General features: G+C 43.1%; 1 protein-coding gene across 5 annotated transcripts in view; it reads left to right on the top strand.

Moving 5' to 3' along the window:
- Positions 1 to 3,031: 3,031 nt before the first annotated feature.
- The window catches only part of znf438 (zinc finger protein 438), a 57,804-nt gene continuing 40,335 nt past the window's right edge, over positions 3,032 to 20,500 (top strand). For 2 of the 5 annotated variants that reach the window (XR_003981733.1, XM_030398715.1), the window contains exon 1: positions 3,033 to 3,308. The gene's annotated coding sequence lies outside the window, so the exon portion shown is untranslated. Of the gene's footprint in view, positions 3,309 to 20,500 lie in introns of all 5 variants that reach the window. The other 3 variants (XM_030398718.1, XM_030398716.1, XM_030398717.1) reach the window with 3 other exon arrangements.

The raw sequence follows: 20,500 nt of genomic DNA, 5'->3' as shown, positions 1-20,500 counted from the left end.
ATCATTGAATGTTTAAACACGTTTCAGAGTCATACGTGAGGATTTATTCAAGTTTACAGTCACAAGACACACATGCTAGTAAGTGGTAGCTCAGTGTTTCATCGGGGGTTACAGAGAAAAGGCAACTGTCTTTCATATCCTGTTTTGGGAGATGAGAAATATTGATATTACTCGCCGAGCACTATCAGCATGAAACAGAGGCTTTGAGAAAAGCAGCAGTCATAACACCTGTACTGAAGTTCCTGATTACATGTCTTTGTTCTCAAAGCTTCTGTCACTGCTGCTGCCTCTCACTGTGCGGTGTGTGTGTGTGTATGTGTGTGTGTGTGTGTGTGTGGGTGTGTGAGAGAGAAAGAGAGACAGAAAAAGACAGAGAAATCCTGAGTGGCTTGAAACTGAATGTGTCTTTTTCTGTTTCTGTCTGTCTGTCATCCACACACACACACACACACACACACACACACACACACACACACACACACACACACAGAAGGCATCGCCACCTGCCACAGACTATACACAGCGGCCTGTGACAGTGGTTAACAGAACAGGACATGTGTAGCCCCAGGTGACTCAAATTGCAAAACTAACAACACCATGCTTCATTGCACCAAGAACGTGGTGTGAAATACCAGCAGAAAGGGTGTGTGTGTGTGTGTGTGTGTGTGTCAATTCACATGTATGTCTAAATGTGTGGGTTTATGAGTATGCATTTGTTCCATAACAGATTCACCCCATGTATTTCTATAACTAATATGGACTTAATTAGGATTACAAAAGCTGACTGAAGCACAAACTAAAACAAGACACAAAGAAATAGTCACCCAGGACTCTAAATGACATAATTCTTTATTTAATTATACTGCAGTAGGATTCAAATATTTGTGGGGGAAATGAATTGAAAATCTGAATGCGGATTTGCTCGGGACAACCCTGGACACGTGCATCAAATGGATGTTTGTATGTTAAGTCTGTGAACTTCAGCATCTACATGAGCAGTGTGTTCCCTCCTCATGCTCACACACATATTATAAAGTAAACTTGATGAAAAGGTAAAAGATAATTGTTCACAATGTGTGCATGTTGCTGTGATGATGTGTGTTTATGTCATTGATGCCAGGCTCGTGGTTGTCCGAGGTTCTCACTTGGAATTCTCGACTGGACGACCATTCCATTGCACTTTTCCGAGTCAGAGGTCGTTTTTCTTTGTGCAATGGAATGCAGCATATTGACTGGAAGTCAATACAAACTAAACTAACAAGGCGATGCGGTGCAGGTGAAGAGAGGTGGAGAAACACAGGTGAGGAGAGTGACGTGCAGACCTCCTGAGCTGGGAAGAACACTGGGAACAGGGCTGTGCTAACAAAGCAGATGCAGGGCAGGTGTGGAGGGAAAGCAGGCTGGGGAAGAACACAGGAACACCACAGGAGGAGAAAATACAGAAAACACAGTAAGAAGGAAATGACAGGACAACTGGCAGGAAATCAGCTGGCATTTTTGCACATTTGCTTCCCTCGTCTCATAGTCAATGGGTTTTTGAATGTTTTTTTTGACTATACCTAAAATCAGGTCTGTAGTAAACACAAGCTTTAGAGATTTTAATGTTTTGTTCTGATATGATATACGTCAGTAAATACCTCACTTGTGAGTTGCGAAGCTTTTATATGTCTTTAAATGGCGGTTGCTAACAAGTGTCTAAATGAGACTACAGAGGTTGTTGGGAACATTAACCGTCATCACAGCGAACACAGAGAATCATCTACTCACCAGTCTGTCTTTACAGGCCCACTGTAGTTACAAACTATTCTAACTCTAACTTTACAACTACCACATTGGGCAGTTTACATTAAACTGTGTATAGTATAGTTTAGTGTGACAGTTGTGTAGTTAGTTTAAAGTTAAACGTTAGCTTTTTTCTTCTGGTGACTACATTTACCCTTCAAAAGGTAAATGTTAATGTAAACGTAAAAATGGAAATGTAGTTTCAAAGTGTCATACATTAATGTTTGCGCAGATATTTTTGTGGAGTAAACTCATCAGTGTAGTTGTAAAGTGAGAGTTACAATATATTTTAACTAAAGTCAGCCTGTAAAGACAGACTGGTGAGTAGATGAGTCTCTGTGTTCGCTGTGATGGTGTTTAATGTACCCGACAACCTCTGTAGTCTCATTTAGACACTTTTTAAAGACACATATGTAAAAAATGCAAGACATTTAATGATGCATTTTATGTTATAGAAGAAAACTGGTATATATCTTCAGCCTGTGGTAACCACACACCTTATTTCAGACACTTTACTGAAAACCAATTAAAACAACTCACAGACTTTGAGATGGGGGAACCAGATGTGCACAAATGCTAACCGATTTCTGTGTTTCAGGACTATGAACAACACCACTATATAAACCTTTACAACTGCTAAATGAATAGTTGATAAAGCATGTCATTGTTAGTTATTTACTTAAGTTTGATTTACTATAAAATTACAGTTATTAATAAGAATTAATATAGACTGTCACTTAAACTCTGTAGGCATACTTTCCTTTGAAGGTCAGTAGGGCACTAGCATTGGACTTAAAGACAGTTTCCTTTTAATAAAAAAAATCAAACGCATGACTTTTACCTTTTGCCATTTAGTATGTTGACGCAGTGGCATTGCTGCTGCTAAATACAGTAAATACTTCTTCCACCATCGCTTAAACGTCATATATGGAAAATAGTTGATGGGTATGACACTTCTCGCTATGAGTGTGTGTGTGTGCGTGTGTGTTCGTGTGTGTGTGCGTACATCTCATCGTTACATTGCCATCACAGTAACGTTCAGCATGACGCTCTGATCAACAGTATGTGGCAGGCGCTCAGCTGTGTCAGTGACGCGCTGTGTTGTCCCGCTCAGATTACTACTCAGCCGCTCATTGGCTGCTCTCACCAAGCACAGCCACTGAGCACAGCGAAGTAGGTCTCCGGAATGTTACGAGCAGTACCATTTGCGCCTACACGGGGGTTCATACAGGAAATTGATGACTGTAAGATGTCACTTCCTCACCCGTCTGAAACGCACACTGTTCATCGAAGCACTAACGTCACTCGGACTTGATTGCTTTAATTGTCTTTTCACGCATAAGCAGAGAAATGTGGTTATTTACAACTCGGTCTTATTTGTGTCACCCCGCCGGACCGAGCTGACGGTTTGGCTCAAAATGGCTGGAGAGGAACATTTATGAAGATCGACGGTTTTGCCAGGTATTTACAAAAAATGAGCCTGTCTGTAGATTGAAGGCGCATCCTCCACATAACTGGGGATCCAGGTGAGACATGTTTACAGTCTTTCCGACATTTTCACCCAGCCAGCTGCTTTCTGCGAGGCAAATGAAGTCAAACCAGGATCGTTGACAGTGTTATCACGGTAGCCTCTACATGCAGCAGTGAGGCGCTCTGGCTCTGCTCTGTATTTACAGTATGAACACCAGAGTCCAACTCAAATAGCAGTCTTCACAAAGTGTAGGTTTGGCTTGAAAGTGCAAACAGCGCATAGGTAAAGGTGTCGTGGGTGTCAGAGCGTGTGTAGCTAATGCAGAGCAGGCCTGTGGCTAACCCTGCAGCTGTGCATCGCAGGCATACGTCATCAGGCTAGAATTCCCTGCAGTAAGATGTGTACACAGGCAAGATGTGCAAACAGACAGAGGACTGTTCCTGTCCCGTGAACAGCCTCACGTCTGTCCTCAGCTCAGCTGCTCTTTGTGAGCAGTGCTGGATGTGCACCTGTGTAAGTGTCCATGATGGATGTGAAGCCAGGAGGAGGGAGCTTGTCAAGTTGGGTGGATTTAGTTTTTTTGTTTTTTTTCCAAAGACATTGTGCAGAGGGGTAAACTAGGTGTACTTGGGTGTATACCCCGCTTTCACCTTGAACAGAGTAATATTGGTGTTTATCAGGTGAAATTAACTCATTTAACTGCTGTGGATATAATAATACTCATAAAATGCAGTGAAGAGCCGGTTTCCCAGTTGAAGCAGAAGATTTGATGACACAGTATAAAGTCCAGTTAGTATTGACTGACTTTTATCTTATTACACAACTGTATTCACATAACGCACATAATTTAATTTACAACTGAGTTGATGCAGACGGGCCCAAGGTTTGGGCAGTTTGCTTAAATATACTGTGAGATGAAAGACATGTGCCAGCTATGAGAGATAATGTCAGTATATGTGCAGACCATTGCAAGAAATGTATTATTATTTATTTGATACGTTAAGTTATGAGTTACTTGCAGATTCAGATTATTCGTTGTTTATGGGCTATTAATTGTGACGTGTTACCAATCAGATAGTGTTGTTGGCGCGGCATGTGTGAGAGTTATGATATTGATATTCATTTTCAAATTAGTTTTTCTTATCATTCTTGCTCTTTAATGTTCAAGGCATCAAGGCATATTGAATTTCATTGACTTGTTGAAACTGATGTATGGCTTCTAAACTGAAATTGCAGAATATTTTTGTATGATGATGTAAAATGACATACTGTGATAATTCATAGCACCCACTGAAGGGCTCTTATCTGTAATAACTGTGCTTGGAGTGAGTGTTCCCTGAGCTTGTCATAATCAATTTTTGATGTGTTGTTATTTGTCATATTATGTAGAATTGTTTTTGGTTTTTTTAAACAAAATTAGGGTTGCACCCATGGTAGTTTTGTCAAACCTAGTATGAGTATGAGTACTTTCATTTGTGTACTTGCCGATACCGAGTACCTATACTGATATTTCTACCACAAAAATGACTATTAGGTTACAGATGCACTGAATTGGAAGACAGGATTTATTTTCTTCTGCTGCAAATGATAATGAAAAAAAAAAAAAATAATTATATATATATATTTATTTATATATATATATATATATATATATATATATATAGATATAGATATATATAGATATATATATATATATATAGATATAGATATAGATATATATATATACACAAATTTAACACAGTCAACTGAATATCTAAATTAAACTATTGCACAGTCTCCACATTTGAACCAGTGTGATATATATTGAAGTCTAGCAGTTGTATCAACGTCTGCATGTAATCAAGAACTGACAGATCAAATAAAGAAAGAACAATTCAAAAACATTTTGACAATATTTATGGTCACTTAACATTTAATATACAGATGTATGATACTGTAGATATATATTATTTTCTTCTCTTTAAGGAAAAGAAGGGCCACATTTAAAAATGAAATGGTGAAAATAAATAAACGGCTTTTAAAAATTGGGCATCTTAAAATAAAGTACTTAATTTTTGAAAAAAAGCTTTCGTTCCATATGATAAAAAGCACTGAGACCATGATTTCATGTTGCCTTGAATTTGAAGTACTGACCTAGTCTCACCGGTGTTACTGTCAATTTGAGACAATTTCTGGTTCCTGAGGGGTTTGACTTGAATAATTAGATTAAACACCTCTAAGACGGTAAAACGAGGACTGTGGTCTGCTGTGTGGTGAAGTGTTGAAGTCGGATCCATCTTTCAGGAACTGGAAATGTGTAAACTGTGATATTCAGAATGTTCCAGTGAGTGTTCATGGTTTTCCAACAGTTTATTATTTCGCTATCTGCAGAAGCCCAGTTTTTGTCAAATAAAAATTCTGTAAAGGTCAGTAAACCCCACACATTTTAAGCCTTTTTTTGGAAATGTTTTCAGCAGGAGCTTCACTTCACTTAAGTTATCCCTAATTCTAAACTGGGAGGCACCCGGTAAAAACACAATTTTCTATTTTTCGGGGCATTTGGTGCATTGGTGCCTTGCTCCAGGGGTTAATCTGATGTAACTCAGACTCAGATCTGTTCAACAAAGGCCTAACTAATGTTCAGGAAATAATATTACGACCTCTAGAAAAAAAAGGCTTTCACTGTTACAACTTTTTTGTAGAAAAATAGCTGTCTCAGCAGTATTTTTCTGCTGATGATGGAAAAGTGGGCACACCACACAAATCAGAAAGGCAACAAGCTAGCACTTACTTTCCGACTATCACGCTCTGCAGTTTGATTACAGTCACAGGACTTGATAGTAAATGATAGTTGACCTCATTATATTATTTCAATAAATATAAGTGATGCATTGCATAAATAAAATGCCATGGGACTGATTAGATATTTTAATTTGCAAACATGTTATTGAAACATGTTACATACAGTGGGGCATAAAAGTCTAAATAATCTCATTTTAAAACTTTAAGTGAGAAGTTGAACATTTTCAAAATATCGTTTTTTGTTCTGTCCCCCTTTTGTTTTAATGCCAGCATGCTCTTGAGCCGCATGGACTACACAAGTTAGTGTAAAACATGTTGACTCATGTTATCCCAGCATGATCTGACAGCACCCAACAAGGCTTGTTGTGATGTCACTGAATGTTTGGCTTTCTCAGTCATCCAGTGCCCCAATAAATGTTAAATGGGGTTGAGGTCGGGTGACTATGGAGGAAAGTCCATGACAGTCAGGACTCCTTGGTCTTCTTAGGTCTTCAGTAGTTGTATTACAGCTTTGAGGTGTTTGGGCTCATTATCCTGCCGCAGTATGAATCCTTCTCCACAAAGACCAAAGAGGGTGGAGCATATCTCTGAAGAATTGAGTGGTGCTTCTCCTTGGTCAGGGTGGAGTCAGTTCTGTGCATGAGTCAGAAATCAGCCCCAGACTTGAAGCTTCATTGTGGCTTTGAAACACTGAGGTATCTTTCTCTCTCCTGTCTGTTTCCTTACATACAACTTCAGTGGTTGTCCCTGTTTCCCCTCCTGAGAAGTGGTTTGGAAACTGCTCCTTGTCCTCTGAGTCACTACATGGACTACTGATTGTAGCCTTGTGTTGTTTATGTAGAAAATTCTGTATCTGTGATGGAATAGCCATTCTAACTCTCAGGGAACTAAGCTTGATGTATTGATCTTCTGTTCTCTCTTTGGCTTCGCCTGACCCAGTTTTTGTATGTTTTAGTGTCCCCACACGATTGTCTTAGAAACCTTGCTAATGCTGAGAAAAAACCTATTTGCTTAGGTTAACAGTTTGACTTCTGAAATTGTCACCTTTTTTTCACATAACATCTGTTCCGGAGTGTCAGCGTCTTTTTTCAGTTGTTAATAATTAGGAATGAGCATCTGTAGCAGCATATGGCCGTCTAGAGAAAAAGCGCCGCCTTTTTTGGTCATCCGCTCTGAGCGGCTCTTGAAAACCTTTCAACATTGCAGATAGCCACTGGTTCCATCACCCTTTGCCCTGGTAATCCTCAGAGCAGGAGAAAGAGTTTATCATTTGCCATTCTGCTGTACGTTTTGTCGGTGTCACCTTTTCGACCTTTTGGACTGTTGGTTGGACAAAATAAGACATTTGATGTTGTTCACATTGTAAACTAGAATATCATGATTGTTATTTGTCACTGTTCTCTTATGTTTTACAGACCAAACTATTGGTCAATAATCATTAGTTTCAGTTCAATGGAAACTGTTCTTACTGTGTTGTGGATTATCAAAAAATGTAAGTTGTGGTAGTCATGGAAACATCAGATGGGGTTATTTTTAAATTTGGGCACACAAAACTTTAGATTAACTGCATAAACCGGTTCTCTGAGTAGCATGAGTGAGTATCTCAAATTGGGAACTCCTTCGGCCTGACTTCATTGGAAACTCCTATTGCATTCTGCCAACCAGGATTCGTTGGGGCAAGGCACATCAGTCAGTATGTTTACATGCACAGCTTAGTCGGATTACAGCCATAGTCAGACTATGCTACTCAATCGGACAATTGCTATTGCTATACATGCCGGTGAGAAAATTGAATTATTGGCCGGAGCATGTCATACCCCAGTACGATAGGTGGCGCTGTACCCATTTCAACTAGTGGTAACTGAGCCAAAAAAATCTCGAGCCTGTGCAAATGCAGAAATCTGGTCCGATCTGATGGAACGTATACATGCAAGAGTAATGCGAGTAATAATGGTGTTTTAATCAGTGTTTTAATCCAACTATGAGAAATCCGATCCGGTCCGATTTTAGTCAGACTAAGGTGTATACATGCATTTTAAAAATCTGATCATAGTCGGACTAACCCAGTAATTCGGTTTTCTCGAGTGTCATGTTAACCCACTGAGTGTCATGTAGGGTGGAGATCCTACTAAGGACTAAAAAATGCTTAAAGTCAGCATTTTCAGCTCCACCTGCTCCAGTGGCTCAAAGGTGTGGCCAAAAGGGCATCCAAAACAGTGAGTAGGTCCCAGGATGGAGCCAAAGGTTCAGGGACCGCCAGCCTACGGTGTGCACCCCTCGTGAAGCGGAAAACCAAGGGATGCTGCCCTGTGGCCTTCACCTCAAAACCAATGTGGCAGGCAGAGATAGCTGCCAAGTACACCTTAATGATTGAGAAAGCCTTCCCCTTGTCCACCACATCTTTTAAGAAACCCAAGATCAAAGCTACAACACACTGAAAGGGAACCTCCTGTAAATCTGAGCACCATGTTTCAAAATATTGACCACTTTCTGCCATTAAGGGACCTCGTTGAGGGGGTCCTAGCATTCTGGATGGTCTCAGTCACACCAGGAGGGAGACCCCCTGCCCTAAGGTTGAACCACTCGCACAGAGCTAGTCTCTGTGGGTGGGGATGAAATATTTCTTGCCGTGCCTGGGACAGCAGGTTCCTGCGTATTGGCAGAGTCCATGGAGCTGGGTTATGCGAGCCAGTGTTTTGATGGCTAGTGGGGGAATTCAGAATCATTAAAAGGCCCTCCTCCTGCACCCAGGCTAGGGTTGGGGAAACCAGAACTGTTAGCAGGAAACACATATGAGACAACACAAGACACTGAGCATTCTACCTCGTTGCAAAGAGGTCTATGGATTGCCAACTGTACCGTTCCAAAACCAGGCTTACCACAAGTCTCCATTCTGCATTAAGGGGGTTCCCCCTGGACAGAAGGTCTGCTCCATGGTTCAGTATCCCTGGGACATGTGTGGCCCTCGGGGACAGGAAATGTTTGCTGCTCCAAACAATCCGTCTATGTACCAGTGTGTGTACCTGAACAGATCGCAGGCCCCTGCATCTGTTGATATAAGCCACTACAGTGGTGTTGTCTGTCCTGACCAACACAAAACAGAAAGGAAATATTTCAGTGTCCGATGAACAGCTGAATGGCTAACAATTCCAGGTCATTTATATGAGACAAGTGCATGTGAAGACCGTGTTTACAGATCTCTCCTCGATCAGGCCCCCCAAGCCCAAGAGGGAGGCGCCCAATGCTGTGTACCCTTCATATGCAAGCGTCCCATTGGAACCACTGCCAGGGCTGTGGCCATAAGCCCTTAGTTCCCTCTGAGAAAAAGGGCTAAACCAGCTCTGGGGCCTTCTCAGTGGCCCCAGGGCTGCCTCGATGCATTGCTTCTAAGGGGCGACTGAGGAAACCGTCCGATTCATCATCCACCATTATATTCTGACAATCCACCAAGCCCATTGTTAAGTCAGGACTAGCAAAGACCTCAGGACAAGCAGCAGGTCAATGAAGACAAGTTGATCCCCCCAGCTAGGCAACGTTGACATTCCAGCTTCGAGGGTGATCAGCTCAGCCAGCTACATCAGCTCCTGAGCCGCTACAGTGGAAGTCATAACTGGGTCACTGCCCAACAAATCGTCTGACCAGCCAGACATTGATGGAGAACAGGCTACAATGTGAGCACTCCTCGGTGGACTCAAAGGCAGCTTAGGCATGTTTCAGGCTGAGACACATAACACACATTTGTTGAGGCTGGCATGTGGCTGTTTTTCCTCCTTTGCTTTCATGGGGACATTAGCAGCAGCCATGGTCACTAGCAGGGCTAATTAGCTGTGAATCTAACATTATGCTGTCCCTGTTAATGTTCTTCTGCTAACCTGGTGTGGTTAGATGAAAGCATGGACAAACTGGGAGGGTCTCGACCTCTAGGCGGAATAATGTTATACAGCTGAGTATTACTGCTCTGTACTGTGTTAGCTCGCTGAAGCTAGCTTCAGTTCGGGAAAATATTTCTTCTGATGATGTCAGGCTGAAGGCGTTCCCAATGTGGGAACCAAAACGAATTCTATGAAAGAGAACTCAAAATATTTGAAAATATTTACATGGCTATATATACAACTCAACTAATTTTTTCTTAAAGATGCAATATGAAAGATTTGGCCTGTCAATTTCATACTTAAATCCCATGTGCGGTTGTGTAACTTCTAATTGCTGCTATATATGGCTGTACTTAGCTAGTTAGCTCAGTTAGCCATGCAGCTAGCGGCCCCGAAACGGTTCTTTGAGCACTAAGGTACTGTTGATGTTTACACCACTGACACAGGAGCTTTTGACAAAGATAGATGGGGCTAGCTTAGCATGCTAACTTCTATATCTCTGCAACACAGTACAACATTGTAATGTCAAATTTTCTTCACATTCTGCTAATAATTGTAGTTATTTTTTTTTTTTACATTTTTTCAACCAAAATCTAACATATTACTGACCCTTTCATGCTCTGAACTTTATATAATGCCCAATTCTGTGTGGGCTGTGCCACGTGAGAACTCTGTACAGTCCATGTTACGTAAGCGCGGGTCACTTTGGCTAGGCAGAAGATTGTAAACAGGCCATACAGTTCATTTAAGGTATTTGCTGGAGCATTTGACGTATCCAGCTCTAAAGCTAATCATACACACATAAATCAGCTTTCACTCTGGCTCTAGTTCATCTGCTAAATGACATTACATTTGCATTCATTGTTCAACTCAGGGCACCACTTGGAAAATTTAGCCCACACATTTTTTGCTGACCATATTTTGCAGACTCAGAGTAGCTCTGTACCTTTTATAGATGAGCCAGTGAGAGGGACACCTTCCCCGCACACACACACACACACACACTGCCTCCATAACGTGTATCACACTCATGGCATACAGTGATTATGTAGAATAGTTCCACTGTGTGATATCATTATTCACCAGAATATGAGTAAGGGATTGGCATGTAAAGCTGGCATCCAGTGTAAACAAATGCCAAGTGGATGACTGGAGAGTTTACTTTGGCTGGCGAGCAGTTCCAGTGTGGTTTCACATGTGGCTAGATGAGGAGGGAGGAAGCAGGCAGAGGAAACTTAGATGTTTGTCTAACATTTCCGCTCAATCATAACCAAGATCATGTAACCATAACACATACAAGGTTTTTTTTTTTTTTTTACTCAGGCACCAATCGAGCCAGACTTTGAAGTAACAGTCCAACTAGAAGGTATCAACAACAAATGTGTAGATTGTTCCTAAATCTTGTTGACACTTTGCACGAGGAGTATGATAATGCAGACATGTGTTGATTCAGTTACTCAAGTGGCTTGCCGGATGGACAGTGTAGCTGCGACTGATTGTTTTTCCAAGCAAAAGTTTGCTTCTAGGCTTGGCCTACTTATTCTAATTATGGCATAACTACATTATTGCCTTAATATAGGTGCTACAAGACTAAATTAAAATGCAGGTCTCCACTAAAAACATTTACACAGCTAATTTAGTCCTTTTTTTTTTTTTTTTTGTGGGTTTCGGAAGAAGTCCATCAGCCTGTTTAGCCTAATTGAATAAAACTTGAGAAGTCTTCTTTTTTTAGTTTCTACCTGAATTATAAGCAGCTGATATGTATGCGTCTGTTAAGTGCTGCCCAAAGATGTCATGAGTGGAGAGTTGAACAAGGAAAGTGCATCTCTAGTCTGAATAATGGATGGAGACCATATTGTGGATGGAAAAGGGAGGATGTGGTTCAGTAATGGTCTTGTGAACATTTCTTTTTCTGCTAAATTGTTGGTCTTGCTAGACTCTTGTTTCCAAGAAAAGTTAATGAAAATTACATGTGAAGCTTAATGACTTACTTTTACAGGATTTGTAGGCTGCAGGCAGCTAAGGCATACTATTATATTAGACTGCTCCTTTGAGCATTAGTTGAGTTCCTTGCTGTGTTCCACTTCTAGCAAACCATTCTGTGTGATGTGTGCGTGGTAAAAAATTGTCGTTGTGTGGTGACATCAGAAGAGGTTGGATGAGAGTAGACTGCAGCATCAGACCCGCGTGGCCATTGGCATGGCAACGGCTGAGACAGATCTGTCGTTTCGCTTAGTGTAATGACATATTTATGATACATCACAAGTTGCTACTGAAAAAGTGAAGTCAGTTTTTAAAAATGGAGTCGAGTACAGGCTGGCTTTTCCAAATTAATCTGCCCCTCCCTCCTAACCCCGCTGAGTGGATCCTAAGCGAGGCCCCTAACCCCAACCTGTTCCAGCAGCAAACAACAGATGAGATCAGGGCCAGAGTGGGACTCATTTTCAGCCCTGGAGTTTCATGCCTCAGACCGGCCCACTTTAGATCACGGCCTATTATATTAAAATAATGTAATTATAACATGTTAAGCCCTGTTCTCCAAAGCCTTGTAATTCTGTGTATTTTTTCTAAAATAATCCCGATTCAGTGCAAGTAATGGTTGCTGCACAATGTGGATATATTTCAACATGAGTGCACATCTCCACCATTATTCTTTGCAACACAACAACCTTTTCAACAAATTTTAAAAAGGAATAATTAAAATATTGAATATTAAATTTGAAAAAATTAAAAAGTGTTGCACACGTCCTCCAGTTTCCCTTGGCTTGCCTGCACCTGTATCACATAGAAAACAATAATCTGTATGGCTTTAGCATATTTGACATGGAAAAAACATTTTGACTGAACCAATTAATATTTTTTCAATGGGATAATATGCAGGCTTATTCCATATTACTTTCATCCTATTCACTTTCAATTGTGTGCTTTGTTTAATATCATACTTTTAATGATAAAAAGTATATCGGGCCACTACTATCATTTGGGCATAGAAAGTGGTTATATTGGAACTGATGCTTGCTTGTTCACACACTAGCTCACCTGTTCCTTCCATGCCAGCAGCGATCCCTTCCTCACCACTGGCTCCTGCCTCTGCCTCTGACACTAAATCACATTTTAAAAATGGTCATAATTCTCAACATAAATCTCCCCTTTTTCAAGTCTGTTTCATTATTGTAGTGCTGAATCATCTATCATCAATTATCTCAGGGCATTTATCATATAGAGCAGGTCTACACCATACTCCTTATTATATTAATTCTAATAATATTCACTCAATGAGCAATCCTACCTGCCCACTCTGGACCTGTGGTGGGCTCATGGCTGGTGCTTGGTGCATATGAGGGGCTACAAGACAAAGTTTCCCAGTTATATGGCGTTGCATCGTATTATTAAATTATGTAACGTTAGGTTACCTTAAGTTAGACAAGGCTATATGTTACAATGCCACGCAATTCATTGACTTGATGGTTAGTTAATTAAATTGAATGGAGCAGGTAAAGTTGCATTTTGTTTAACATCTTGCCTTCTTACCCATTTCATCATCTTCATTGGTCGTTTCAGAATACAAGCTCGCTTTATTGAAAAAGCTGCCGATTTTTGCACATTTGGCTGCAGCTGTCTCCAGTGCTTTTCTCTTTTTAATTCTCGCTTTTTCTACGCCACCCTTGCTCTTTTTATTTTGCATTTTGCAAACACCCTTGCACTTCTGGGGCTGGAGCCAGGCTACAAACACCACTGACAGTGTGCGGCGTGCACCGATGTGTTTTGTCTGCAAAAAAAGAAAAGAGCTGCCAGTGGGACAGTCCGACAGCAGTAACAGCACAAACATAATACCCACACAGTGCCATGACTGAACACCGGCCCAAAATGAATAAATGAATAAAAATAATAATTGAACACCGGCCCTCGCGGCCCAAAAGTTAGACCGGCCCACCGGGAATTGTCCCGATCCTCCCGATTAGCCACTCTGGGCCTGGATGAGATTGTAGTTGTACAGACAAGAAATCAAAGAGGAAATTCAGGTCTGAAACGATTCAGTCACAAGTGAACAGCCTTAACTCAGTCAGTTTCAACACGTGGAAAGAAATCTTCATGTGAGACATTTGGCTAATGTACAAGAAGGCTTCTTTAGGAAGAATTCCTCACAGACAGCGTTTCACAAAGTTTATAACGTATCTCCTAACTCAACAACTTAGAAATTGCATGGTTTTTTTTTAAAGGAAGTCTTTCTCCATTGGTGAAAGGCAAGTAGCCTATATTGGTTACTGTTTACTCTATCTGTAAAATAGACATGTTTACTATCAATTAAATGTTGTCTTCTTTCATAAATTGAGTGTAAATGGTGGAATCCGTTGAAACAGTGTGTTCAAACAGCTGACAATTTTTACAGGGAAAGAAACCCCATGATGTATTTTTATTTAATCCCAAATTTACAAGAAGGCACAAAGTGATTTACAGTTTGCTGTAACTGATTCGCAAAGTTTCTCCTTGCTCAGCAATTCTTAAAACTACAAGATTTGTTAAAGGAGATTGGAAATATTGCTTTTTTTCAATGATCAGCTGAAACAGACATTGTGTTCACAAACATCTGCTGCTAACATTGGCAGAGAGAGCCCCAAACATGTGATCTACATTACAGTGAACCACATGAAAATCAGACCATCCTGCCTGTTGGTGTGGCTTCTTCTTGTTTCACAGAGCACAGTTGAGTAGGCAGTCCTTCAGTGTAGCGCAGGACACTGTGCGTGCACGCTGCTTAAAGAACGTGTTCACATGTGGCCCAGACCACCTCTGAAATGTGGTCTGAGTGATCGGATCTCAAATGCATCCTCAAAGCATGTTGGTAGTGTTCATACTTTTACTTAGAGCTGTCCACTTAAAACTGATATTGATAGCAGGTCTGAACAGGGTCAGTGTGGAGCAGGGTGTTCCTGTAAACACCATTTATGTAAAAAAAAAAAAAAAAAAAGGAAGTTGTGTTTTACCACAGGCATAGTGTCTTAGCTGTGTTGCTGTGCTATGAGAGTTCTGCAATCTATTTTGTTCTCTATGTTCTATTGTTGTATGGTTTGTTTTTCTGCCTTTTTAGAAGGGTACCTTCTCAAGGGCTTTTTTAAAACGAATGTTTCCAATGTAATATTGTTATAAATGATTTGTCTGTCAGTCAAGAGAAACTTAATTTTGAAACATACTTGTATACAGTGTATGCTGTATCTGGAGCAATCTCTGGCCCAATAATTTCTTGAGGGTTGATATACCTTATGCTGCTTTTCTTTAACTTACATGATACTGAATTTAACATTTTTGTGTTTGTGATTGTTTGTAGGTCAAAATAAGCTACATTGAAGATTTGTTTGTGAATAGCATTTTTCAGAACTAATTACCTTTTTTGTCCAGATTTAAATTAATTTATTTATTGTGGAATCACTAGCCCTTCTTTTTACATGAATTGATGGAGTCCCTGGAGTTCTGGGAGCATCACAGAGTATGGTTGAAGTCCTCAATAACTTCACTGTGTTGAAATGTATTGCATTTTTGCTCCAGAGGTAATTAAGTGATTCTCCATGAGCCCATAGAGCTGTGGGACAGGTTAATTCCTGGTTAAATGCTTTGGCCTATACAAAGAGGTATACATTTATTTATGTCTACAAGCTCAAATTTCTCAATTAGTGTCAGGCACTAGGGAAAATAGAAGTCATTTTGGGCCTACGCATGTTTATTCTGTTTGAGACAGACTGATGAATTAGAAACCCAAGCCCACGCCTTGTCATTCCTCTGCGGTCCCTCCCACCTCGCCATGGCACGTGCATGGAAGGCAGCAGAGAGGCGTTCACTTTCATCCCCTGTCGTTTGGCCGCTTCCCAAGTAACCTGTCCCACCCACTGTCTCCTCAGCCTCTCATCCCTCTGCATATCTTTTTTGCAAACACATTTGTGCGTGTCTCTCTCTCTCCATCCCACAGCTATGATTTAGGCGTCAGGGTTGCTCCCACTCCCTCCCAGCCCTGGATCAAGTTACCCTGCCATTACTCAGTTGTTCCCCCTGTGAGGGTGCTCCATGTCAGGCATAGCGGAGCCTAACTGCCTGCTCGCTGCCTGCCTCTCCGGACCTGCGGACTAGCACGATTCAACCACAGACGCCCCTGGTCAGTGGAGTCTCTCCAGCTATGGCACAGACTTGCTGGAAAATTCTGCAGACGAGCAAGCGAGTGGCGGGGTGCAGGGTTAACTGAAGTATCAAAGCTGTATTTTCAGTTTCATGTGGGGGGGGGAGCAAACGCGAGCCGAAACCCTGCTTCCATTACACTGTAGAACAAATAGGTTTCATTAAAACTCTCTTTGTTGTTACTCTTACAGCAACTATCACAAGAGTTTAGCAGTGGGGCTGTGAGCTGCAAAAGCCCGGCCTTGCCATGCGTCACAAGTCAACTGGTGATTTGTGGACCTCATCGTTTTATGGTTATGTAATGTCGGTTCCCTTGACGAGTAAAACCTCTTGTTAAACCCCACGCCGCCCTATTCTCATAAAAGTGAGTGATGCAGGCAGTGGTATGAGGGCCTCACTATCCCGTTAAGTCTGGTCTCTCTTCCCCCAGTATGTGCCATGGGACGGTATGAGATCTGTCCAGTTGGCTTAGCCAAAGCTTGACACTGCAGAAATTTCACAGGCTTGGCTTTATCACTTGATTAATGCAGGCTGAGTAAAACCACTAAATCTACTGAGGAATTGTGGCATCCTATAGGTCTAATTTATGAGAGTGAGGCAGGAATGGTGTATACCTGTGTCTCTGCCCATGCCCTCTCATAGAGTGTAAAGTTTTATAGAGGCTACAGCATCCTCCTCCTGTTAAGCCTGTTGTGCAGTCTAGTGGAGCCGTAACTCCCTTTCAGATATCGCCAAGCTTTCAGCTCCTCAGTAATTTATTTAGGTCTGACATATGGCTGTCCTATGCAATGCAAGGTAACATATCGCACAGGAAGGCCCGCTCAGGCTAGGCTAATCCTTTCTAATTGAAAGGGAGGCAGAACTGTGGGCCAGTGGCTTGTATGTCGCTCATCTTTCTGCTTGTTTTACAGTAATGAGACATCTGGGGCTGGAAAAACAGAGCTGTTTGTAGATGGAGAAAATTCTACTGAGCCTCAGGGCCTTTAGAGCTGTCACAGATATAACAGAGCTGACTGCATGTACGTGGGCATTTTAGTTGGCCTTTACACTGCCTTGGCCCAGTCTCATTTGCCATGCTATATTTAGGTTAGATTTATTGAATTTTAATTACATTTTGATGCCTTCTTACTCATCTAAAATACACTTCATACAAATTACATAAACAAAATAAAACTCATCAATGCATCTAATGTTCTCAGAGGCTGTGTTCGCTCCCAGTCTGGTGTCTTATTTGCTGTCAGGTTTGGTTATCCTAGCTGAACACCATGCCTGTGTGGCAAAACACTAAGGGTAGTGGCATTCGGTATACTGGACTTTCTTAACTTTTTGCTTGTACTGCCACCTTGTTTATGTGCCCCAAGATACAAGCAGCCATACTGGCTTCGTATTGCCATTTTCACATAGTTACGGTGACCTGACAGTGCATTAAGGCAGGGCTGCAGCTACACTCCAGATCCAGTTGGACACGCTAAGCCCTCTACAGCTCACCAGAGACCTCTAAATTGCTGCTTTTCACGAGCAGAAAAGCACCACAGCATCACATGTTTGAGGAGGATTTGAAGAGAGCTTTTTCTTTGTTTGCCTTTATGTTTTTTTTCTGTCTCAGAAAGAAAGTACACACACACACACACACACACACACACACACACACACACACAGATGGTTTGTACATCTGATATATTTGCTTGTGTGAGCTGATACTCTCTTTGCTGTTCAAAGAAAAATCTCTCTCACATATGCTCATGTGTGTGCGCACGTTTTATCCTACTTACGAAAATATACGCTCACAGTGCAAGGTATAAAACGAGAGTTACGTATGTAACTACGGTTCTATGAATCCTAGATGACCGCCAGAGGCGGTGCTTCAGCACTGAATGTCTCCATCTCGCGCATGCACAGGTCGAGTGTTTATACCAACAAAGTCACCTGTGACCCCTGATGATACCGACTAGCCTTTATCTTCCGGTGACATCAGAGGATCAGTTCCTGCAGAATCTTCTCCCGAAACCACAAGGATTCTGAGTGACAGAACGCTCTGGCGATCATCCAGGATTCATAGAACCGTAGTTATATACGTAACTCTCGTTCTATTTCATCCTTACTGACTGCCAGAGGCGGTGCTTCAGCACTGGATGACCCATAACAACAAAGTCACGAGGAATGCTAATACATTCCTCAGTGAGAGGAAGCAGTAGAGGTGGGCAACAGGGCCACACCCAGTGGGTGGGGAGTGGCCACATTCACCCGATAGAATCTGGAGAAGGTAGTTGGTGATGCCCACAATGCCGCATCACAGATGTCCCCCAGGGGCACGCCACACAGAGCCGCCCATGATGTAGAGACTTGTGTCCCTTTTAGAAAAAGAGACACAAGTCGTGTTATCATCAACTCGAGCATGTCGAGAGGAAATGGCCGCCACGTACACACTCAGAGTAGCAGGAGACCGTCCGCCATTCAGGAGTGACTGTAGGAACTCCAGAATTTTTGGAACTGTACAGTACACGGGGTCCTCATCCCTGTCCGAACACCAGACAGAAAACAGTTGCCACCTGTACTCATACTGCATCCAGGTAGAAGCGCCCTAGCATTAAGTATGGTATGTTGGACCACTGTCCAACATACCATATTTAATGCTAGGGCTCTGTCAGCAGCAGGTCGGGCCCTGCAGTGGCCAAACCCAGAGCTGCAGGCGATGAGGGTCGGGATGCCAGATCTGGCCCCCTAACTAAGACAGGAGATCCATCCTGTCGGGAAGACGCCACGGTGAGCCGCGGCAGAGCCTGTGCAGCAGAGGAAACCATGTCCTCCCTGGCCAGAAGGGGGCTACCAATAGCAGGCTGTGGCCCTGCTGGAAGACCCTCTGCAGTATTTGAGGAATCAGGGGGGTCAGTGGAAAGGCATAGAGAAGACCCTCTGGCCAATCATGGGCGAGAGCATCCTGGCCCAGAGGGCTGGCCTCCTCTATCAGGGAGAACCAGAGGGGGCAATGGGTCGACTCTTCTGTGGCAAAGAGATCCACCTCTGCCCTGCCGAAGACGTCCCAGATATTGAGCATCACCTCTGGATGAAGCTGCCACTGCCCCGGTGGAGGCTTGCAATGTGACGGGAAGTCTGCAGCCTGGTTCCTTTCGCCAGGCAAATACATCGCCCTTATGCTGGCTAGGTGGGGGGCCGCCCACAACAGGAGGTCCCAGGACACCTGCAACAACCGTGCAGACCTGGTTCCCCCTTGGTGGTTTATGTTAGAGACGGTTGAGACGTTGTCCGACCGTACTAGCACATGCCTCCCTCTCAGGAACGGAAGAAAAAGCTGCAGTGCCATGTGTACTGCCCGTAGCTCCAGCACATTGATATGCTCAAGCGGTACCGTGCAGGCCACAACCCTCGAGCTGTCCGGTTCTGCCACACAGCACCCCGCCATGAGAGGGATGCATCAGGCAATTGTCTGTGGTGTGGTGCTATGGGGACATGAAAGTACGCGTCCTTCAGGTCTATTGAAGTAAACCACTCCCCTCTGGCAACGGTACACAGAACCTCTGCAGTGCTGAGCATGTGGAACCTCTAGACATTCAGGAACCTGTTGAGTCCCCTCAAGTGGAGGATAGGGCGGAGTCCGTTGTCTTTCTTTTCCACAAGAAAGTAAGTCGAATAGAACCCCCAGGGTGACAGGGGGTGTACTGGCTCGATGGCGCCCTTGTCCAGGAGGGCGGAAAACTCCTGGTTGAGGGCATACGCTTTTGCCGGGTCGCGTATGATGGTCATCTTGATCCGGCCAAAGGGTGCGGGCTTGCGTCGGAACTGAAGATTGTACCTGTGGGTTAAGGTGGAAATCACCCAGGGGTCCGTGATGGAAGCAGCCCAGTAGCTGAGCTGCTGCTGGGAAAAACAGCTGACGACCGGCCTTGGGCTCTCAGCGCCTGGTCCCCCAGCCTCTAGAGGCCCTGGGGGGACGACGGGCAGCGTCAAGGTTCTGAGGTTGTCTGGAGGGTAGTCGTTCAGGGGCTCGAAAGCCCTGAGCCCCTCGTTGAGCAGGCTGTTGAACCGGTCGCTGAGACCTAAGGTAGCCACTGGTTTGGAAAGTCTGTGGCTGAGAGCGGCGCCTGGGGGCTGTGAAGCCCAGAGAGCTGCTGTCGAGTCTGTCTGGCCTGGACTGTGCACTCAAACGCCTCTAGAGCAGCCACCCAAAAATCTCACCGGGTTCCACTGGGACACTGCGGAGGGTTCTTCGGCACATTTCGGTGAGAGGCGACTGTGCCAGCCACACCTGGCGACGAGCCTGGACAAAGGTGGACATCAAGCGCCCTAGTTCTCTGGACATCGAAGCAAAAGCCTGCAGAGACACATCACCAAAATTATGGACGGAAGTGTCCAGCGTAGCCTCCTGCAGGGATGCTGAAAGAGCAAGCATCAGATGCGACAGGGAATTACC

This window comes from Sparus aurata, chromosome 19, assembly GCF_900880675.1.
Source record: "Sparus aurata chromosome 19, fSpaAur1.1, whole genome shotgun sequence".
In the NCBI taxonomy this organism is placed as follows: Eukaryota; Metazoa; Chordata; class Actinopteri; order Spariformes; family Sparidae; genus Sparus; species Sparus aurata.
The sequence above is the reverse complement of the archived record's forward strand: the minus strand, read 5'-3'. Positions and strand labels throughout refer to the sequence as shown.